General features: G+C 37.4%; 1 protein-coding gene across 2 annotated transcripts in view; it reads left to right on the top strand.

Annotated features, from left to right (window-relative positions):
• Positions 1–25,775, top strand: part of LOC110446179 (sex peptide receptor-like) — an 88,606-nt gene that overhangs the window by 13,870 nt on the left and 48,961 nt on the right. The window contains exons 1-2 of one of the 2 annotated variants that reach the window (XM_021491201.1): positions 1,020–1,078; positions 12,463–12,519. The gene's annotated coding sequence lies outside the window, so the exon portion shown is untranslated. Of the gene's footprint in view, positions 1–1,019; positions 1,079–12,462; positions 12,520–25,775 lie in introns of those variants that run through there. The other variant, XM_021491200.1, reaches the window with a different exon arrangement.

The following is a 25,775-nucleotide window of genomic DNA, read 5'->3' as shown; positions in this document are numbered from 1 at the left end:
AGTTTATGTTCTAACAGTATAGGCCGTCTTACCGTAATCTAACGACGCGACCGTCGACTTTCGACCTTGACGATATTCCCTGCTCTTTCTGTAGTGTTACGACACCGGCGGTAAGGTAGTAACGAACACCTGTCGACCACACCTGAAATATGTATTGGTCTAGTTATCGTCGGCTTCATTTAAAAAAAAGCAAACATTAGATTGCGCACATGTCATGTATTTTGAAGTCCGCCCTTAGAATTTCGATTATTTCTCAACCCTTGATAACGCAACAGACGGAAACTTTCAGGTAGGCTATAAAGTATGCAGAAATACCACCTGTTGCTGTTTCTGAAAATAAAAGTTTTTCTCTAATTTAAGTTTATATAACTTTTTGTCGTTATTAAAAAGCATGCATAGTTATAATTATGAAGTTTGGTTAGCTTAACGCCATGTTAATGTAAAACCTAGACCCAGTATATCTCAAATACTGAAATTCAAAACTAGAACTACATGTAGAGTACCTGAGAACGAGGATTTCAGAGAAAAACAAAAGTTTAAAAAAACTAATAAACAAAATGTGTTACTTTCAAATTTCCATATTTTGTTAAAAAAATGCATTTTAACATTTAAGTAAACGATTCGAAAAGTACAGCTGGACCCTGACAGTCCGATACATTTCTTCAACGTTAAGGTTAGATTTTCTCGTCGCCAAACGTATAACACTATATACATTGAGACCGTTAATATCATAAGGAGATCTGCAGAGAGGAAGCGCGAACATGTGTGTCCATGCACGGCTCGGAACGAGTGGTGATGGACGGGTCAGTCTGTGGTACCGATATGGTCATCTAAATGGATATGTAATTGTATAGTTATGTAATCCTGGAGAATATTTATTGTACAAATGTATTTTGCATACGCTAACTCGCTTACTAGTGGCTAGTTCATGATGCTGGTATCCGCAGGCGGCGGCTCTCTAGGATAGTATACAGAGACTGCTAGTTATCGGGACACGACCTGCATCTCTGCTGCACGATCAAAACACTTTGCGGTGTGCGAGAGTATTTTAGAGTTCCGTAAAGCACATCGCTGTCAGGTACGTATCACGCACAGTGTCGATTTCATATTTTACAACTATTGCTATTTCAGAGCGGAACGCATTTTTACACAGGATTGTTGTGATAAAGACGTGTCAGTTATATAAAACGGGCTGTCTGTATATCTATACCTGTAAACTTCAGTTTTCGAATTTTACAATTTTTTTAAAATCTTGTTTTGAATCGACGGTAAAAAAAACGAGAGTAAATGCTGATCTAGGTACATATGGAATTACCCGGATGTTCAATAGAGATACCCGGATTTATTTCAATGTAAGTGCCCGAAAAGATGTATAACGTAAAATACTCGGATATCATATGATAAAGGTAGATAACCGGATATTATTAATTCTGTGGCAAACGAAGAGTGCAGACAAATTCATTGCTGAATTTTCAGAGCAATTTGTTCCTTTTTAAGATGAGACATGTAGACGACAGCGATCGGATCAATAGCATCATGGAATTGAAGAAAACATCAATTACGGACGATCATGATTTGTTCAACGATGTTATACCCGGATGTTATAGATGACATAGGTAACCGGATGTTATAGATATATAGATATGCAAATTCTGTGAATACATACACCAAAATGTCATGTTCGAATGTTATGAATATACCGGTACCCGGATGTTATAATAATGCAGGTACCCGAATGTTATAAATATACCGGTACCCGGATGTTTAAATTATGCAGGAACCAGAATGATTTAAATACATTTGTGCATAGGTATTCAAATGTTATAAATATGCAGGTACCCGGATGTTATAGATATAATGGGTACCTGGATGCTGTGTGAACATATTGTTACCCAGATGTTATAAATATGTCTGAACTTGAATGTTATAAATACACAGGTATTAAAACTTTTTGCAGACATATAGGAATGTTACAGATATATAGGTAGCCGATTTTTGTTTTTTATACTTGAAGTACCGGAAATGAAAACAGCCAACTTGCCGCAACCAGGCATTTCTTTTATAGTCTGTAATTAAAACATCATTATTTCAGAATGATATAAAAAATATAGATACATATCATACATAACAACAGATGTCGCCGAGCGATAGGTGAAAATCAGCCAGATAATCGTTGTTGTAGAATGCATGTTACATCTGTAGTGCATGTTTTTCAGAATTTCGAAAATTATTTCGAAATTGTCAATTTCAAAATGACTGTGCGTTAGTTTTAACTTTTAAATGTTCATTATAAAAATATGAAAGCAACACTGTACACGATGGTATACAGTCGGCCTTATGTCTATACACGATCAGATAAGCGACATCTGTTGCGGTGCTGATCTTTATCACTATCTGGATTAAAGCGATCGTATAAAAATGTCCTCGGGTTTGATCGATAGTTTGATGAGTGAACATCGTATCACGTGACCCCTCAGTAGGTACTGCCATAATCGCGCGTGAGGTGATGTGTGTTTACACATATAAACAGCCAAGGCACGTGCCACCCTTGTCGTTCAGTTTGTGTTACCATTGTGTAGACGAATGCTCCACATTGTTAGTAAGACAAGCGTACCATTTTTTGTTTTGACGTGTTTAGAAGTGGACCGCGTATGCGATTGTTGTATTTACCAGATCTACAGTTAATTTGAGGTCACTTGTCAGCATTGTTTACACACGTCCTACGTTGTAGCTTCCGTGCTGAAGCTCTGTTACAGAGTGTAGGACTGGAAGCATTGAGGAGGTGCATCAATTATGTTAGTATCAAAAACAATCTTCTAACAAAACATTCATTGGGGGGTTTTCTCAGAGAGATGTGTCACGCATGGGTCTGATTCCATCGACTAAAACTAAAGTCTGAAAAAAATCAAATCTAATTCTAATACAAGCTGCTGAACTACATTTTGCATATGCATGATCAAATAAACATTAAATCATCATATCCTCAAAAAATGGTAATAATTTGAGCTATGTACGAACACAAAGATTCACTTTTTGCATTCCATTTTGAACAAAAATAAAAAATGTTGATAACTCGATTACCAGAAATCGGGTGGTAAAAGGGGCATTATTTGGTGATCCTATATTATTAAGAGTTCGAAGTCAGGTCTGAATGTATTTCTTTATTTTTCATCAATATGTTTATTTCAAACAAATAGTAGTTGCATGTACCGTTTCTTATTACCTTGATGTGGTATGATGTGTCTATAATATAAAATATTGGTTGCAATTACGCCCGAGAAGTTTCATGGTTTTTTTCTGTAACTATGGCGCGCCTTGTCTATGATTTCAGTTGGGATTAAACTGACAAATCGCTAGGCTTATACCTAGCCTTTGACTATTCCATGGGTTCTAAGAGTTTTTGTGTGTTTGCCTGGTACGTGTACATAGCTGTTCCGTCAGTCGGCGAAGTCAATAGGAAACCTTTCGGGGAGTTTCGTCATGATTTGAATATGACTCCACATCATGATTGGTCCCGGATTACTAAAACAGTTGGACGAAAAGACCCGAACGGTTCCGATTGGAAGACCTTTGTGTGTAATGGTTCTTGCTGTGTATCTCAGGTCTGTACAAAAGAAATGTTAATATTTTATTTTTCAATGTTGCTGTTGTTTCCCTTTTCCCCTTTAATTTTATTCTGTTTACAAAAGGAAATCATATGAAAAACAGATGTTCATTTTTTGTCATTACATTTAACGTTTAAGACAATAACTTTAATAACATAGTTATATAATTGTGTTTGAGATCGTCTGTGTGAATACAGTTAGTTACTTACATGTAAGTAGAAGTATAGCACGCATGCAGTCATGTCCAGTGACGTCATTCATGATGTTTTGTTTTACATATGGTGACAATTAATTTAACTATAATTTTACACCAAATTGGGTTCCGCCTGCTACTTTGCAATATTTTTCTCACGGATACTGAACATTTTTCGTATTGATAGATAGGGACCTAAAACAATTGCTTCAACTCGTCAGGATCGAACATATAAGCTGTAGGTTCACATTTCCCGTAAAAGGCCTTGTCATCATTGACTATCTTTCTGCTCGTCCACCCTTCCCAACGGAGTCCTAATTTAACATATACGCGCCCATGGGACACGCTTGCACATATGAACACGGTGATTTTTTTCTACTGGTTGCCACTAATTGGGCGGACATTCGCGCTTATTATAAGTACGCGCCTGGCAACACGTACTAGGACTGTTACCCTCTATTACGACTGCTACCCTCCATCAGGGCTGTTATCCCCAACCGGTGCTGAAATTACTTATTTTTATGGGATCAGAATACAACAAAGTGAAAGGCAACAAATACGTAGGTCTCAAAATAAATGTTCATAAACGTTCCTACATTTAAGCAACTCGACTTCTCCTTTCGAATAAGCCATCAGTCACCGCGCCGTGTACATCACGGACACTAGGTGGCGCCCCAATCGATCACTAACTTGGTGTGGCGCGGACCCGTTCGGAATGGCGTGGACCCCATTCCCTGCTTTCCCGAGCTATTTTTGTCTTTTAAAGTATCGCATCGACCGTTCTGATTCATCAGAATACCAAGGAATTTGGCGGGTTCCTTTTCGTTGGAGAAGTGAATGAAAGCAGTGAGATAATTGAAACGCTTAAACTATTGGCAAAGGAATGCCCTTCCTTTTATATAAGTGCGGTATTGGAATTTTAGAAAGTATTTAATGTAAATGTAGTTTTGATTAATTGTTTCGATAAACTTTACGATACCATGGATTAGGGATTACTAATAGGAGACCATTCATATACACGGAAGTGTGCTCTTTCCCTAAATACTTTTGCATCCCTGTATTGCATTCACAATCTTTCTGGATTTATTTAAATAGATTTCTTAAAAATGTAACTCGAAGACAATAGATAGAGTATCCCAGCGCTGAATCAATGACAAACCAAGGAAACAGATTGATATAAGTTTAATAACTTGTTTCTGGATCCTATTTCATGTATGTAATAATTAAATGTTCTGTATATTGTAATTGCAAATTTACGAAATAAAATATGGTTTATACTAATGAAAAATCTCACTGATAAACAAACATGACATAGATTAGTATATAGTGCATATATCCATGAATGCCGGAGAAGGTAATTGTTGTACCTAATGACCTACACGTCGACGCATTCGGCGTCTTTAAACACGCGAACAACTTAATCACACACACACACCTATAAGGTCATCGAGGTCACAATATACGGATACTGCATTATCATTCGCTCTGAAATTGGAAACCAAAAAGAATTCGAATCTGAATTGCATAGACTTTCCAAGTAGCAGACGTGAGAATCGTCAGTCAGATCGTCCGGTTAACGAAATATTGACCGCGATAATGATTGAAATTGATCAATTGTCTCACCCACACTGGACAGTGATAATAGTTGGGTATGCATCAAAGATGGTTAAGTATTATCATTATACTAACAGTTACGTCTCACTTGATTAAAAGCAGGGATTAATGAAACGTTCAACGAATGAACCTCCAGGATGTAGCCTGTATTGTAATTTTGATGTGGTCAACGTTTAGATACAGTTGTCCGAGTTTGCTCGATTTAGTCATGAACATGATGGCTGCTGTGGAATGGCTAATGATAGGTCGAGATTTAGATATACAATTTATTGTAGTAAAATTTTGCTCAAATTTGGTACAGTATGTAGATGTGTTACGGCATGATGAGCTGTTTTTGGAGAACCTTTGTGACAACAGTGGCAGTTTGACGGTAATGTGTGACGGTCCTTGTTATAATAAAAACCTGTTGATATTGGAATTACTGAAGTGGTAATAAGAAAATAGTTTTAGTGTGAAGATAGATTGCGGGTTCGGGGAGTTGAACCGATGCTGTCGCGGTAATACCTCAAATTACTACTCCACAGACGCCACAGACTACAACATGTTTTCGAAGTTAATATATAGAGATGCACGGCACAAAAATAGGGCACCGCAGTAACGGCATTTACAAGATTTCTTAATGAGTAACTTCATAAGAGGAAGCGGTCAGTTGCTAACCTACCCATTGTTGTGTCTGGGCTTATACGAGACGTGTAATACACGACGATGGCTGTAACAACAGAGACAATTGGTGAATTAATCAGACCTTGTCGTGTTTTTTTACGAAAACATATTATTTACAAGACGGACACAGAGGCCCTGTATAGCTTATCTTGAATATTTAGAAATCATTGCAAAATATTACATGTAAAAGAAGGATGTTAAATATTTTCCAATTTCCCGATCGGACTTGAAAAAGGTTTGGATCATCTGCCCGACCCCATGGGGTTTTCTCCGGGTACTCAGGTACACGCGCTAACATCCGGGCCAACAAGAGTGACTAATATAAGTTGAAACAACTTGTTTCATAATTGCTTTAAAGTATGTAAAGTTAATCTTTTTCCTCAATTTATGCTCCTTTTCTTTGGTCCAAAAGATATTTCACAGCAAATTTAATTAAAATCCTCACGCAAATGTACCATAATGGGGTTCAGATTTCATTTGTGTCCATGTAATGACTAGGAAATAAGTCCCCAGGGGTGGGACCAGATCATCGGGCTAATCCATGTAGCATGCTTGTATTTTTTACTTCATGCATTTAAAGGATTAATGGATGTTGATTTCAACTGTCTCAAAATTGTGATCCTAATGCAAGGCTTTGGAAATAATGGTAGCACCATTTGTCTGAATGATATATCATGGCTCAATTCATATGATGTTATTTGACTTTTGTAACTTATTTGATCAATATGATTTTCAAAGTAGGCAAACGGCATTTCTATGTGGAAACGTAATTAACGCTCCAAGAAGAAATTGTAAAAAAATCAGCCGCTGCGCTATACCATAAGCCCTCATTTCCGATATGAAAAATAAATGAATCATGTAATATCCGTTCGTGTCTGCGACGTTGTGCTAATATTGTTTTTCGGTCAAAAATTGAAAAAGCACGTATATATAGCCTTCATTAGATTCTACAGTAGTAAGTACATAAGGACGGACGAACATAAACCCCCAGAAAATAACGGACGGACGGACGCAGCTCACAAGTCCATTCATCTCATGTGTAGGTACCTACCTGCGTGAGTGTGGCATGCACGGTCTTATTTTTAGTGTATACCAACTAGTGTATAAGACAAATCACTCAGATAACAGACAGATCATGATTATATACGGCGTAGGTGTGTATAATAAATTTCGCCACATGAAGACATATCCTTACCAAGTTAGTGTGTGTAATTACCTACGAAAGGTCGCCACAGATAGGACAGAGATATAACGCCAAATGACTTTCGTACGGAGCTCCCGTTCTTACTGTCCATTGGGGAGATCTACAATGAAGAATGGCACATATTTGGAAAGTCGCATATAACGCCATAGAGTTTAGAAGGCTGAAGCACATTAAATCCTCGCGCTCGCTAAGATTTACGATCAGCGTTGTCCTCAGAGTATATGTTCGCGGCGTTGTCTTGCATAAAGGTATGCTGAGTAGGTAATTAAATTCGAGAGGGATTTTGTAGAGAAAATGTCAGTGCCTTAGATCTTCATTGTTACTAGACAAAGAACAAGCTGTAGCGTATAAATATGCTGTGTGTGTGAGATGGTTATGGGTTATAAATGAAGAACCATGTACGTACATGGGGACACAGGGATGTATCATAAGTGGAAATGGTCCTTGAACCCACCCCCCACCCCCCACCGCACCCAACCCACTTCCGCCCATATACTCAATTTAAATATCCCCACCCCCACCTTCACACCATGTTTGAAATAGAGAAAAATAGTATGTTGGATTTAGTATGTGGCGCTACAGTTTGGTGTCTGTATGGTATGCAATGATTGCCAGTGTTAAATGAGAGAAACTGCAGGATTCAGAAAAGAAATAGTGGCACAACAATGTACGTTAATTAGAAGTAACTTACCAAGTACATAAATGTACGCCACGTTATAGTGAACAATGAAAACATCGAGAGGACCTCGTTAGACACATACTGTGACGGGTGTTTCCATTGCCCAAATAAAACATATATACGTGTTTCCCCCTGATTTTCCACGTTTCTTGTTAAGACTTGTCATTTTTAACACACATCTTGATTTACTATGGGAAATGAAGCAAGTGGGAGATAACTCAATACAGCTGACGTCATTATCATATCAAACGAAAGTAAGAGATATTATATCATAGAAGACTAACTTCGAGCTAACGTTATGTGCCACGGAAGTAGGTTGAACGGAAACGAGCGTACGATTGAGGCTGGCGCGAGACCAACTGTAGACACGCTACTCCACATCTGCGGAGGGTGTGAAACACGTACCAGGTATTGGTCACTGTCTTTAGGACTGATTACCCCGGCCATCAGTGCTTCGTGGAGGAGGAACCACGGTAACCGAGTAGGGTGGGTGGGGCCACGTGGCCACTGTAAAAGGACCTAGGGAACATGCACTGTACAGGGACGTAGGGTGTTTGGGGCTCACGTGGCCACTGTAGAGAAACATTTCTCATGCGCACCTTCTTAGGTTGGATTCGCACGTGACCAAAAAAAATAATAGAAATAACAAAAACTGTCCTAAGGTATCCTTTCTAGTGCAAAACAGTGTTAAGTTGAATTAGTACTTTTTTAAAATATGGTGTATATTTTTATCATGTATGTTAAACATATTTCGGTTTAAAGCTTTCGAAATATAAATAATATAAAAATATTTCGACATATAAAAATGGGTCAGTTATGAAATCAAACAAATTAATAATCGTAGTATTTTGATATATCATGACTTTACAGTATTGACGTGTCAATGACCATAACAAGATTTCTAAGCTTGATGGAGGAAAATGTTGATTGGTGAGAAAGCGTGTTACGAACGCCGCAATTTAAGCACGATTTCTTACCTGGGCCAGAAATCCACATGATAGATATAAAAATCGAGGTGTAACAACGTATGCAATAGGTCATTTGAAAACTAATTATTACGCCCCTGTAGAGTGATCTTAGGTGGCAGCTGAACTCGGAGGTAGTTAATATAATTTATTCCTTAAAGTTAGATATTAACGAAAAGGTCTAGCAACGGAGTATTTTTTATTAATTTTTGTTGAATGAAACATTGTTTTTGACCAGAGTTAGTTAAGTTTCAAAATTTGCAAAAGTAAAACAAACTAATGAGAGTATGATAAACCTGATAGCAAACCATGACGAGTCGGTGAACCTGTTTCCACAAAAACGATTATACAGGACTATAATTTCAAACCCGGAAAAAATATCCGCTAATCATGTTTTAACCAATAAACAAAAGTACACTTTCTTAAGCATTGAACTGCTTTTGTATGGTATTTATGATCTATTTGAATGACACAGCTTTGCAAGCAAACAACATAATGCGCGCTAGCGCATTATGAGTTGTTTGCTTGCAAAGCTGTGTCATTCAAATAGATCATAAATACCATACAAAAACAGTTCAATACTTATATTTACGTTTTCTCTGCCTCTTATGTTCTTTTTTAACTTATAATTTAAAATCAAAATTAAAAATGCCCGCCTTATCGACAGTCCACACAATTTTGTTCAATAGTTTGAACAGCGTATTGTCGCGTGCTGATTGGCAAACAAAGTAGTGCTTTGAACTTTTTAACAAACACTTCAATTTTATTCCACAATTCAGTATCAACACAATTGCGTATGATATGTCTATAGGGTGATTTAAGTTTATCAATAGAACTCTGAGCTGAAAGTTAGATTTGAAATTGTTTCGATTTTTCCCCGGAACAAATTTCGCGCATGGACAAATACAGTGAACACCGTAAATCCGACCTTGCCCTCCACGAGGGAGTTATTTTTGGAAGTTAATTCGAACTTTTCTCTTCGCTCATTTTGTGAAGAATCCAGGCATGAATTTATTTGTTGATTGTATGGGAACCTGACAACAGTCGGTAGATTCTATAACAGCCTCGTTATTTGACATGTCGTCAGAAACTGAGGAACCGTGGATGCGAGACGCGTGAAACTGATAGCGTTTGAAGTGAGTGATCTTGCGACGGAGCACAGGTTCGTTACAAATGTCTGAAATGTTTATGTGTGCTGTGACTCATATCAGTAGGTCTGTAACATTTGTGTCAGTCGGTCTATAGAATATGTGTATTTCAGACATTTGTAACGAACCCCTGTTGATCAGTGCAGTGTAACAGACGATATTTCTGATAAATTGCATGAGCGTTAAAATTGTTTCCATTGCCGGCATTGGTGATTTCAACCGATGTGCATTTTGTACGATATTGCAGACCTTGGTCTTGTTTTCGTTGTGATAAAAGTGTTTTTTTATTTTATTTTTATTTTGCACATAAATTTACAATGACATTGTCAAATCTCGCAATGCTCAGCGATATTTCAGCAGCCGTCATGTTTATTTATATTGGATATTGTAGTTCCGGTCAGTGTTGTATTAATACGCTAAGAATTTTGTCTCGTGATGCATGGTAATTAAAGTCCCATCAACGACACAGCTTTCAAAGAGGCTATAGAGTGACAATGCCATGCAAATGTAGATATAGTCTTTTAACTACATGTGGTACATGAAGAAGACACACATGCTTTTCCCGGCTATTGTATGTAACACGAGCCGGCGAGTGGTGAAACGCATGTATTAACGATAGAATTAATATAAAACAATCTATCCCATTTCACATGACGCATATTTATGCATGATTTACACATAATTAAATTCCTTTGGTTCAATTGCATAATGCATTGTAATTCAAAAACTCAATATAAGCCCATTCATACAGTGTTCTAGCATTAATGTTATTATAAAAAAACAATCGTATTTTAGGTAAATTTGGGGCCTTATAAAGGGTTCTTCCCGCAGATACTATCTGCTGTATTTTCCCAAAATCATTGCAAAAGTCACTTTATTTTCCCAAAATCATGATTATATTTTTTATTATTTTCCCAAAGTCACACGACACAGGTCCCTGTTGAAAAGAGGTAGAAAAATTGCTAGTCTGTATGAGAAAAAAGACTGTGATTAAATATAAATGTTTTAAATGTTATAACAATATCATAAAAGTTATATTTAACTGGAGACGGGTGAGTAGTTTTACGGTAAATACAATGACAGTGATGTTTCTGTCATCCCACTGCATAGATCTCTATCACTGTCGTCGTTACTTTTCAGACGCTCAACATATTTGCTCAACTGTACTTTTAATATTTCAGCTATTACGCTTCACCATGTAAACATAATTGACCCTGAAATATTTTAAAGTGCATCACTCTTGGTTCATATTTTATTTTCAAAACCGACCATTAACACAATACATCACGTCCTAACCTAAAGACAATGGACAACAAAGTGTGACGTAGGTCTTCAATTTCAAAACACAATGTTTCCAGCAATGTGATTCATATTTGTTCTATTACGCTGTTAAACAGATCAACATACGAAATTAAAATTAAATTAAATTAAATTTCAGCCATATCCACGATTTGACGAACTCATTACCACTCATATTATGGCAGACTCAATGTCATACAATATGAAGGATACTCAAAAATATAACGGACTCATTCAGACGCTTACACGATAACGGGCTAAATGATCAAAGCTGTTAATATGATGTAAAACACAAACAATCCAAACACAAAAAGTGACAGATTCAATTCCGTCGCGACACTATAACGAACTCAATGTCATACGGAATATCATACTTATAATAACAAAATATAACGAAGTCGGCTACCTTCCGACAATATGACGAACTCATTGTGATATGGCGGGCTCAACGTCATACAGTATGACAATTTCAATGCCATCCTTATGACATGAATGACTCCTTGACATGCATACAATATAAATGACGGACTCAATTAAATGCATCCTTACATTACGACATGCTCGTCAACCCAGTAGAAAATGGAAACCAACTTGAGATGGTGTCGATGGCTCAATGGTCATGTCTCAATTATCACTGTTCCTGTATATAAACATGTATGCTAATTTATTTGGCCTCAGTCATCAGTGGTCTGGCGGCTAAGAACGACAGATGAAAACAAAGCATTTAGAAATTGTCCTGTAGAGGACCATGCACTCTCGTCATCTTACGTACCCTTGCAGGCAGTGCCAGACCCGGGGGTCGACCTCTGTGGCTAGGTGGTGACGTAGTTAAGACGACGCGGGGGAACCCCAGCTCGTCTGTCTGTATACCTAATAATTGGATGCCAATTTAGCGAGCACCATTTGTACTACACGAGATCATAGTATGTATTTTGGTTTTGGTGGTTAGGAGATTCACACGCCTGGCCTTAGATACGGGATTGTTGTGTACTGTCTGTACCTGAGTGAGCCCATACTGTGGTTGGTCGGAGGCGAGCTGTGTAGTATTTAACATCGACATGTCACTATTGAGATAATTTTTTACTCTTTCAGTTCTTGGAGACGTACATTTACCAATTTCTGAAGTGATTTTGATACCGGAAGTTTCAGGTGAGTTGACTCCCTTTGTTGTCATTATCTGTGTCATCATGCATACGTTTTAGATTAAATTGCTGTATCGTAGAACTCGTAATTTAAAATTATATTTCCGTACAAGACAATCGGTTCTTTTTTTTCTATACGTTAATTGCCATTCGGAAGGTATCAATGGTTTACCATTTTACAATATGGAATCGACAAAACAGAACTAACGGATATGGTCATAGTCCTTACTGTATCGGATATATTTAGTTCACTAATGATTTTTTCATGCGGAATTATGTGAACCGTATTGATATATATCGCTTACAAATATTTATACTCATCAGACGTCTGATTCAGCACATCAGGAACAAATTAGAGTAATCGTTTTTCGGACATAATTATATTTTTAACTAATTTGACTGTATTATTTTTGTTATTACAAATTACATTATAATCAGTTATGCATGAATAGAAATACAAAAGAAAGGAAAAGAAAAAGGTAGAGCCTAATGAGGTGAGCCGGCTCCTGGAGCGACGGCTCGAATCACGGCTATTTGGCAATGAATACGATATTTTGTTGCAAATATTTTAGAATAAATACAGAAAAAATGTAACGTTTATCTCAATGACGCGCATATAAAGCAGATATCAGGGTTGTTCAATGATAAGGTGTTTCTACTTTGATGTAAGAACGTTTATACACTGCTTCGAAGGTCAGACGAATGGTAAGCTATTCCATTAACGAAATAACGACTGTTACGTATGTCTCGAAATCATAGCTTTGGTCCCAGTAGAGCGGGGGAACACTCGTACATTAAAGGACAATTTGTGGTCGACACTGATACTAGCCTGTCCGGCCACAAGTTGAAATATGAGTCCACCCTCGTAGTTTGGACAAATCTTGAAATCGGAAGTGCATTACTCTTACTTCGATCACCCTCGGGGTTTGGACAAATCATGAAATTGGAAGTGCATTACTCTGACTTCGATCACCCTCGGGGTTTGGACAAATCATGAAATCGGAAGTGCATTACTCTTACTTCGATTTCAGAGAATTACATGAATTCCATTCGAGAATTTCGGTACCTAAGATGAGGCAATACCACACAGATGTCTTCTCCTGAGAACTTAGATTGCATGCATTTATTGTGCATATGGATCATGTCTTTCGTTTACGTGAAACGTAAGCATGTATACAGTAAGAGCGGTGGTACCGCTTGTGGTATATGCCTGCAAGTGTTCTTGATATGCATAAAAACAAAACAAAAATTCTAAACATTCCTCATGTTTAATCCGTTTTTATGCTAAAGTTTCTTTTCGAAAACAACAATTGCGTCGTAGACAGATCATAAAGACATCATTTTACCATTGCATAAAGGCGTTAAACTATTCCGAACGTGTTATTGTTTCAATTTATAGATTTGAGAACTACTCATCACAGAAACGTTACTAGCTTAATGTCAAGTATATGTTAAATAGCACACACTTTTATTACAACCTCAATGGAAAGCTCATAATTATTTAAGTTGGGGTCGGTCTTTTGTGAACTTGCATCGGTATTATACTTTTTAAATAATAAGCAGACCTTTTTATCTTTATAACGTCACTTCAATTATAACGGCACGATGCTCTCCGCCAATTCAGCACTTCTAAACGATTTTTCTATGTTCCATCTTGTTTAATGAAAAAAAACTAGGCAATTTTTCATATCTCATATGACACTGAGTGACTTTCATTCCAGTGAATAATGGTTATAGTGGCCTGAAAAATGATATTGACCTCGACTTTGTCTGGTTCATATGACCATACGTTAACTTCAACCGAAGTCCATCGTAAAAATATTTCATCACAGAATGGTTAATATCGCTGTTATTAGCCCTTTGTAAATAAATAAATATGTATAGATCAAAGATGTAATACCAACGGTAAAATTCCATATACCACTGTGGATCCATAAAAAACGGCTGTTTGTACGAAACAAATAATAAAAATCGGTATATATGGGACAAGGAAGTAAGTACAAAAATGTAAACAATACATTGTACAAAGGTGCTAAAATTTCCGGAGCAATCCGCTCATTTACCGGAACACAGAAAACACGAAACAACTATTTTACATTAGAACAAATGGAAATATGATAGGGTATAACATAACTAGTACTTTAAAAACAATAACCTCCTCGGCTAGCGTACGCCGGAGGCAGACTTTCACTGACTGCATCGTTAACCTCTTGGGGTTTCGTGTTTTTCTGCGTCTCAATTCGCCCTCGAATTGCCCCGAAAATTTGACAACCTTATATTCTTACACTTTTGGAATGAATTCCTTGCCCCATTAATATCTTCACAGAAAGGTCAATATCAGATAAATAGTCCTCAACATAGAAAGAGATACTATCAAGTATACATATCTTATCACTAAAGAGCTCGAGGTGACCCTATTGTGTATTGTTCATCAGGGGAGCGCAGCCGTACCGTATACACTACGGAGTAAGATTGATGGTTAATTAATGTTAACGGTACAAACCACTGTTACTCTGAATGAAAGAAATGGTTATTTAATAGGCTATCATATTGTAGAAATCTCTTTAACATTGGTTATTAGAGAAAGTGAAAAGACAGGCGTTTGTGTGAGCGGAATGATTGATGCGTTATCTACACAGCATCTTGTTATCTACCATTGCGTATGTTCTATCGCCTGTGCGTGCGAAGATACATCCAAGAATATGAGTATCGGAAAAAACACAATCCTCTCTTATCGAACTGACCTATATCTAAGTTGGTTATTTTAGTCATCATCACATCGGACCTTTCCACGCTGACCTGGCCGGGTGGGGGGTCCCAAGGTCAGTCGGAAAGTAGGCACCTTTTCCCTATATACGGTTGTCATCCAATCAATACTGAGTGTCCAAACTAAGAATGCACCTAACATTTCTATTTAGAACTACTTACCTTTTCAATTTCCGGATAGAATTACAAAATATGTTTCAAACCATTTTCATTTGCGCTGATTTGTTGTGATAATAATCTTTATTGATGTATTCCAAGCGAAATGGGATATTATATAGTTTACTTATTGATCCTCTGTTGACATCAATATGGTATGTGATGAATTTGTAACGGAGGGCACTGTCACACATTCGATTCCTGGTTCGTGTTCCAGTATATCATCTTCAGCATCCCGACCTATTGGAGCAAGATACAAGGTTAAACAGAACAAGTCATTATGTCTGTATAAACAGACCAGATTACTTTTCTTGGCGATCATGAATTTCTTAATAAAGTCCGAACGAAGCCGGTCGTGGTTTTAATTTGTATACTTACTTAGGGATCGGATATTTATAATTATATTAACTAAATCGCGGCCGTTAACAGGTGCTGAAAATTGACCAATTGATGCCTTCCGTATGTACACTATCGCGCGTTTCTCTAGCGTTGACAGGAGTTTGCGCGTTAGTAGCCGCGGTGATGAAGCGTTTGTTTATACTGTGCCTTTCATCGATAAAGCGTCTTTGATCCAAATAAACAGTAGCATGAATTTCTCGAACATTTGTACAAGACCTCTCAATACAGAGAAAGGGATTTTGATAAGCATTCCACACTGGAATCTTCTCTCGAGTAAACGTTGACAAAGATGAACTTCCTTGTATGATGGCTGATGTGTGCCATACCGTTGTTAATTTTTTTCGCCCCAAAACGACCATTTTAAATACTATGCTTAAATCTCGTTCGTTCGTCTCTACGCTACCAAAAAACTCCGAAAAGAAGAGCAAGTCCTTGCAAATTTTCGAGGTAAAATGTGGTCTTTTTGTTACTTTGTCTCATCGCCCTAAACAGACGAGAATCTTCCGATGTTATTTCCAGTTTTATCGTTACCTCTCATCAAGAAAAAGAGAAATAGTATATCTTAATTCTCGTTCTGTCGTATTTTTTTACTCGGAAGAAAGAGAATAAACAATTCATTGAAAAGGCAAAATTACGAAACTACATGAATATGCCATCGTATCCAAGAGATAAACATATTATATAATTTGATTAATTTCGTTGAAAGTTAGTCGTATACATATATTATACAAATACATTGAACAAGTATGAAAGAACCACTGACTTTCATCCGTCTTGTCTATTGCTTGGCTTTATGGTTAAATTTGAAGCATGTTAAGATCGTTCTGATTTCCCCCCCAAAATGGAAATAAATACCTTTTCAATCTCCTTATTATTTGACTCTGGCCACATGGCTAGTTGAACTGTTCATGTGAAAAATACATCAAAAAACGGTACCAGTTGCACGGGATAACAACGAGTGTGTGTAACTGTTACTTCCGGTTTATTTCCTACAGATCAAAGATCCACCTATCGGAGGTGTGAGAAAAATGGACTTGGTAAACGACATTTATTTCGTTGGTATAATAGTCTAGGGTAAGGGGGCTTATAATAAGTAGAAGATAGCATGCGTCACTACCTAGGTAAGGTCGTTTGGGCGAGAGTGGGTGATATCTGTCTAACCTAGTACCGGCGTTTGTGGTTGAAATGATAGATGACTTTGATGGTATCATCCTGTACGCGTGTTCAATGAGATGTAATCTTAATATTTGTTTTTCTTCTTGCATTTTGTTTTGGGTAAATATTATTACGAGAATCTCAAATATCACGATTTATTTTAGCTTGCTGTATAGCGAAGCGATTAGAAACCCGATAACTCTCCCTCCCCTGGGACCAAAGGCACGTGCACTCTTGCGTAAATAGTTAAGATCTATATTGGTTACGTAAACTCTCGTTTATTTTCCAGGAAAAAAGTATTCACGGTTATTGGGGGATATATTTACACTTCAGGATCGGAGAGTACTGTCCTCACAAATGTTGATTCATTAGTCATTAACTCGAAAGATAGAGTTGGAATAATTCTAGCTTACATTTTTAGGATATATTCTTCACGCAAAAAGCAAATTTATCATACGGTATCATTGCCGTACAAATTTTCACGTGTCTGGATCTTCGGGAATTATTTTGAAATAGTTTGTAAAATTGCCATGCGCCTCGCATGGAAGTTTCGATGGTGGTTATGAAGCCTCAATATCCAACTTAATCACTGGATAGATATTTGTTGTCATGTTTTTGTGCAAAGTGAATGGAGTTCCTGTCTGTATATGTAAAATCGTTTCATCCGTTTTGAAAACATGCAGACATAATGACCGGTCTGTCTAGTACGTGTTGGTACAGTCCATCATAGAACGCTTGCCGTAACAGACAACACCCTGCAGTCTGTTTTAACAATTTAAAATTGGAATTGTAAACCAAACACGTGACAAGAATATCAGTGTGCTGGAATGCTCCACCATTGTTACGATGCCTAACAGGTGTCCTTGTATACACAATGTTATCAACTTTAAATTCTAAAGAACCCACTTTTCTTTCAAATTCCTTGTAATCGATTTCTTCCGGCACGTGCTTGTTTGATACAACAAACTCTTCCCAGTCCATACTTATTAAACAAGCTGTCCCTATAAGCAAGACCTTTCGGAACAAACAGCTATAAGCACCTGGTGCTGTACACCGATAATTACCGAAGCGGTACAGTATTAACGTCATTCCTGTCTCTTAACTGCAGTAGCATGATTTCAAATTTTCGATGAACAACGGTGGTGTTGCATAAGCCGCAAGTTCGGAACACTTACCTGGATGTTGGGAAATGTTTAGCACATACTTGTGCACATGTCCAAATATTGAGCAACTAAGTGTACATGCAGACCATGATCCAGCACGTACCTGTAGACGCGCACAAGTATTCAACATGTACCAAAAGAGCAGACTCTTTTAAAAGAAAACAAAAAACAAAATGGCGCCTCGTCTTAGATGATTAAGAACGCTGTTTAGGTGTGGCTATAATGCTCAACTAAGAAATGGCTTGTACAACAAATTTTTCCTAAATGAAAAAAAAACCTACTTTGCACAAAGCATGATGTTCGTGTCGTATCTACTGAGGGAATACAACTGATACCAAGCAACGGGCTGTTACCTCTTCATTAAACATTTAGAACGATTGTAACATATCAGAGTTAGTCTGCTTTCTTTGTAAGTTATTTTGTTTTTTAAATTGTAATTTACAATTTTTAATTTACAAAAAAATACTGTAACTAGCATTGAGCAATACAAGATTGAATTGAATTGTTATTGATATAAGTGATGTAGATATAACCTCTTTGCACGAGATCATCGTCACTTCCGGTAATTGGACGGAATTAATGTCTGGACGAACAGAATCCTGGATAGAACTTGTTAACGATGAGAGGAATCAAAGTGAATTTTCCGATAAAAACAATCAAATAAAATACCTCAACAATTACCCGCCTCACTTGTGCAGTGCTTGCGCTCACGCGGGGAGCTCGAGGCATTGCTGGGACTGTTACAGGAATTACTCTAGCTTTGATTATTGGAACCATGATGTGTTGGATAGTTATAAAAGGGATGTGTTATCTATGGTATCTTTTTACCGTGTGATTGTGGCCTGGCCCTTAACACCAGCCATTGTAGTTGAACAACTTAGATCCGGTGAACTTTTGACTGCCAACTATTCTGGATGGATTTTGCGGTTGAGTGATTTGAGGAAGCAGGATGATACGGACAGGAGCTGTTCCCGTGGTCCCAGTGGGAACAGATGGTAATTGGCCCACTATTGGGCGGTATGGATACCTCACGGAGTCTGTATTCAAATCGACAGCTGAATGATCTCACTGATTGATTATAACACCTAACGTTACATACTATTGTGTTCCGTCATAGGGAAACAGGTGGGCAGTGGTGAATTATGAGATTACGGACCATTAACTCATTGTTCCTGCTAATTAATTCCAAAGAAATTGTATACAATTCATGCGATGAACTTGAAACCCCCGCCGATTACCCACCTGATTGGACATGGAGCACCATTGTGTTAAACCCATAAAGGTGAGAATCTGACCCAGTACTCTGATACCACTTCACTATTTCTGTATATATGGTAATTAGGTGTTTTTTCGTGCCAAATGTCGACACTTGTCATGACGTTGGTCGATCGTTACACTTTAGTGTGTAAAATAGGTTTACCGTGCTATAGAGATGTTGACGATATTGAGATCTGTGATTAAGATGTTATTACATCATTACCTGGGTATAGCTGGCCTCTTGTTGATAAATCGTGGAATGATCTCTGTGTCTGAATGCGCGTGTTGGTATTTCCGGTAATTGTGTTACGTCAATGAGTCTGGGATTTCTTGTAAAAGTCGGCGTCTATTGTCCACTTCTTCTGTATTGATCTCGTACATACATTATGTATAGTCATACTTAAATAACATTATTGCATTATAAAATTAGTTCCCAATTCACATAGTGTCAGTGACATTAATTTAGATGCTTTCATTTGTGTAAGCGTATGAAATGTCGTAGCGGGGTTTGGTTACGTTCCAAATGAAATTATGATGAATTCAATAAAATTATTACATAACATACACATTGCGAATTTAATGTTATTATTGTAAATAATGGTATAGCGCCCTATTTTATCTTAAGGAAATTAAGGTACTTAATGACGGACAAAGCATATGCTGCGCTGGGTATGATAGTTATTAGGCCTTGACACAAAGATTAAATGTACGTAGAATACTATCATTCCTAACAAAGTGTCGCCATTAGCCATGCCAATGCTCGCGATTGGCACGGCTCTTTTGAAAGAATGCCACATAACGCAGTTTTTAGAGGTTGGCATCAAAATGCATCCCCTCTTAATTATTGATACTGAACTTATTTTGGGCCAATAATACTTCAAGGATACGGGATTTACTACAGCAAGTGACATGCGTGAACTAACGGGATTACGACATTCTAGCCGGAGGCGTAATAAACTGCTAGTCATAAAAACTCACCGATGTTATAAAAAACATGATTTCATCGCCCACAGTAATCGTCTTCAATACCAAATATCTATTTGTCAACAGTTGAAATTGTTTCAACGAATATTCAAGCGAGCTATGGCGATCGAATTTCGTCGACAAAGCGCATAGTTAATAACATTTTTAACCTTTTCATATGCAATCACCTAGATCAAAAAGTGAATTATTACACACAACAGTATGTCATATAGACAATATGAAAAAACACTGAGCAAATTATGAGCGCTGTTTTTACACCTTGAGGGCAATAGGGGCCAATCCACGGTGATCTCATACGATCATTAGGTTATTTAATTAAATTTGTTTCATTTACATTTTTAAAGAGTTAAAAAAATTGCTCAATAATGAATTGTTGCCCGTTAACAGGTGCCCTTACTTAATTCTAAATCGACCTTGACACGGTAAGGGGACGTCATTGACGCGGCACGGTGTCAGCCGCCGCAACTCTAATCAAATGATGGGTATGATTTGAAGGAATTTTGCACTTTAGTTTTGTTTCCCCGACACAGAAGAGAGTGTTTGGCTATACCAGTTTTCCTAATGCTCTTTGAGATAATATCATAAGTTGTTAATACCCTCTGGCCACTGCTGAAGTGATAATAAACTCGTACCCCAAAACGCCACAAGAACAGTGGGCATAAAGGCATCTTTGTAATTAGAAATCAGATCAATGTCTCGTGGGTTTTAAATGAATGATAACGCTTTGTTTCATGAGCATGACCTCAAGTGAAGTGCATTATGCCTACAATCATGGAAAAATACGGGTCGTGCCCCGTGACGTCAATCCTAGCAAATACGGGTCGTGCACTATGACTACATCCCTGGTGAACCATTGCAAGCACTGTCTCCGACCCTGGAAAATACACTATGACTTCAACCATGGAAAATACAGGTCGCACACTATGACAACAATCCCTGAAATTGCGGGTCGTGCATTATGCTAACAACCCTTGTAAATGCAAGTCGTACACTAAGCCAACAACGCTTACAATTGCTAATCGTACACTATACCGACAAACATTCCAGTTGTGGGCCGTTTACTATGCCAACGTCACTGGTTTATACGTGTCGTGCACTATGTCAACATCACTGGATCATACTGGCACTTTGACTTTAACCACTGAGTCGGTCACTAAGCTAACAACCTTTGCAATTCCGGGTCGTGTACTGCATTGTATGCCAGCAACCCTTGCAATTGCGGGTCGAGCACTATACAATTGTGTTACGAGTAATCCGATTGGTCGACAGAAACATCTTCACCTGTTTACAAAACTTAACGTTTTTGTAGACCAATCTGGGCCCGTATTTATGAAACCGTTTTCATGCTCAAGCATGGATTTTATGCTCAAGCCTATTTTCTTGATTCCGTTATAAATTGATAATTACATTTTATTTTGTCAATTATTTTGGGGGAAAATAAGACACTTAAAGGCGAATACGTTTTTTAATGTTTACATTTGACTTTTTGATCGTTTGACATGATTTAAGAGGGTTATTAAAAAATTGGTTTGAGCACAAAATCCATGCTTGAGCATGAGAACGGTCTCATGAATACGGGTCCAGATTGCCCGTCGCAAATGAATTTTCAACTTCCGTTCCACACTTTAGTCGTCTAGAGCTAGCTGGATCACATTTGGTCCAGTTTCGTTATTAAAATCATCGACATACCGCAAAACGACGACATGATCGATATTAGAGGATACTTAACAAGAGATGATACTTTATACTAATAGTTGACAAATCTTTGGGATTGAACTGAAATTTAAGGTAATAGGATTGTGTCGCCATTTCTCAGTAGAATTTATTCAAATTTTGTAGTTATATTGCTTTGAAGTAAAGAAAAAATTCTGCCACAAAAAAAATAAAGGTTGTCAGAATTTTAAGGATTTTAAATGGATTTTATGTAAAAAGGATTGAATTTTGAAAAAAAAATTGAAACACATTTATTTTGCAAAATAATTTCAATAAAAATGATACTAACATAGATTAGTATTGCATTAATGTATATCAATTTCATAAATGCTGAAATTGTGTAAAATAAATCATCTATAAACGATTAAAAATTGACATTTCATAATAAAACCATATATACACATAGTAATTACATGCAAGAGTTATCGTTCTTGAAAATCTTCACAGTAGTGAAATAGATAGCCGGTTTCCTGAAGTACAGAAAAATGGACACATGTGACTCATTGATTAAAAAACAACTGAGTTAATACCTGGATTGCTTTGCAATACTTTAATATTGAAAGAACACACTGTTCTGTCAATAATAAGCATACAATATTCATCAGTTTAATATTAAACATTAGAATATGCGGAAATTGTGATACTGTCTCCCTACATTGGATTTTCAACTAAGGATGTACTTCCTATTTCCGTTTAGCAATACACTCCTATGACCTTAAGCTGAATCAAAGCTACCCGTCCAAGTTTTCGGAGTTCAATACCTCGTCAATATAGTGGGGAGACTATTTCATATGTTCACATATTAACATACCACACGCATATGCTTGTAAAACTTTCAAATCTTCATACATTTTGGTCCTTAGAACATAAACTGCTGTGTCAGAACAACTATCTTAGACAATGTTATTCTGTGGCCATAAGTAAAAGTTCTTTTCCGTGGAAATTCCCTGTCGTCCCGACGAGAACTAAGAAGCTGGAGCATGTTGTTTAGGTAAAACGGTTAAAATGTGTTTGTCTTAATCCTACTTGTCGCGGTAAGAGGACGCCTCACCTTGTCAGTCATGTGATGCAAGCTCCACTTACTGCTACAAGCATGCACTGGAGCTGAATTACGAGCACGCGACACGACACAGATTTACTGGCGAAACGACATGGAACAAAAAATGTTGGTTGTTACAGAATATAGACACAAGTAGGCAGAGGCTCAGACTGTATTAATTGTGGAAACGTACACCTGAGAATAAACGTACGCAAGATAATTGCCATCTAATTTTAATCCGGTAGCCCAGGAGACAGTTTCTATACGAAAGTATTCATTGAAAGGTGGAAGGCTGTCTCTGTTGTTTTTTGATGTGTAAACGTGCGAGTACTGGAATGGAAAAGTCGGGAAAGGAAATTTGCGATTCCCGCAAGTCTGTATTGGTCGTGTTAGAGCCATGTAAGAGCTAATGTACCCCAGACAGGTTTCCGACGACCATACCTACAATTACATTACACCCAATTCCAGACACTTATATCGTAGCAGGGGAGATATCTGCAGTTCATTGTTTCAATTCACGCATTTTGGAATGTGTCTGATATTAAATATGCACAGTGGCTATAAGGTATAGAGGAAGTATTTCTTCCGTAGAGTAGTATTAAACCACATTACGTCGTAGTGTCCGCCTCGCGCGGGAGACTGGCTGTAATCAGCAGATCGTACGTACGTGACGTGGGCTTAGATACACACCAGTCTTAACAAGCAATCATCGCATCAAATCATACAAATTAAGAACTGTGTTAATTATTAAACAAGCGGTAGGCTGAATGAGATCGTTAGCTAAAAATCACGATCTACAGGCGATGTATCGGAGTGATGCTGACATTTTCGTTTGCTTACACTTGGAAGGAGTCTTAAAGTGACTTTTGTGCAAGTTTTGTATTAAGCCATGATGTTTGTTTGGACACAATACACACGCACGAAATGTTCATAATTAGTAATTACAATGTTTACACTCTGTTCGCTTTAAATTTAATTAAAAAAAAGAGGTGAAATGTTCTAAATGTGTCTAAGAGTGACGGAGGTATTCGGCGTGTAATTGTGTCAGGTTTCTTTATGAAATATGATTACAAGTTAAGATCTTAAGATATCGAGATCTTTTCCACGGAAGTAAATAAGACAGTGATATATATCCTCTTTAACTGTTCTTCACGATGGATAAATATTCGTGTGTTTCTACTTAATATAACAAACAGCTGTGTCCTCGCGCATTCTCAACTGTCGACAAGGAACGTGTCAATCCGACGTTTCGTGGAATTCCACTATTGGTTGTTGTTTATCTTATGCCAAAAGCTTCCGCTAACAAACATTACCAATCATTTAAATATTACATACTGTTGTAGTAGTTATAAGAAAAATGGCGGCCTCCTCTGACGGTCTATGTAAATATAAATATCGTTGAAGGGAAATAACTCATGATCTGCCAAAGGCGTGATTTGTCTATCCGGAAAAAATAAAAAATATCGTTCATGGGAAATAACTCACGATCTGCCAAAGGCGTGATTCGTCTATCAGGAAAATTGATCATCTGGAAGTTTTTGTAAAATAAGAAATTAGGAATCATGAAAATGTTTTGTGAATAACTATGTTTGATCATACATGCATAAATTTACATAGAACAAATAAAATCCATTTTATCTTTTTGTTTCATGATACATATTAAACACTATTTAACCAGTGTGTAGCTGTCGTTTTGCGGGAACAAGGTCAAGTTGTCAAAGTTTGTCTTTTCGGTTTGGAGGAAACTCGTAATTCGGAAGCCATTTTGGAATTTCCGTATGAATATGACGTCACGAGTAAGGTCGTCAACCTGTTAATTAAATATGGCAATCAACTGCTACAAACAAGCTGGGTTGTTGACATTATTCATTAAATATTATAAGGTGGAATAATCACACAACGATGTATAAAGTGACTACTGAGAGTTCCTTCTCCACTAGGTCGGGTTCTTAGGAGAATGTACTATATATTATGTATGGTTTTATTGGTCTCAATGGTTACGGAAGGTAAAACAATCAAACGCAATGTTTTTCCGTTACTGTCACAGCCGGTAGGTCAGGATAATTAGAGTGCTCACTCCCTTCAAGCACTTCTGGCGATTTCCGAGATTGCAGTAATCGCTTTAATCTCTCCCCTGCGAGTAGACATTTCTCTTCCGTATGTAGTAGCGTGGTATCAGTGTTAGCTTGTTTACCATATATTGTCGCTAAGTGCAAGGGTACTAGTGGGTCTCTGTACTTTTGTACATTTTTACAAGTGTAAAACACATGACTCGAATGTTGTATCTGATATATATCGATACTTGAAGGTTTGGGAGAGTGCCATTTTACGTTATAACAAAAGTTTCAATGTCATAGTCATTGTCAAGTCATGACAAAGTATCAAGTTTCAAGGTCATAGTCATTGTCAAAGCATGACACAGTATCAGGTTTCAAGGTCATAGTCATTGTCAAGTCATGACACAGTATCAGGTTTCAAGGTCAAGGTCATTTTTTCGTTATGACAACTCAAAGTTTGAGTGCGGGTGATCATAACGTCATGACAACTTGATAACATTTCAAACTCAAGGCCATCGCGATGTCATGACAACGTACCAAGTTTCAAGTTCTATGTCACTGTAACGTCATTATA

This window comes from Mizuhopecten yessoensis, unplaced genomic scaffold (genome assembly GCF_002113885.1).
Source record: "Mizuhopecten yessoensis strain PY_sf001 unplaced genomic scaffold, ASM211388v2 scaffold2599, whole genome shotgun sequence".
Taxonomy (NCBI): domain Eukaryota; kingdom Metazoa; phylum Mollusca; class Bivalvia; order Pectinida; family Pectinidae; genus Mizuhopecten; species Mizuhopecten yessoensis.
Note: the sequence above shows the minus strand (reverse complement) of the source record. Positions and strands in the feature narration are given on the sequence as shown.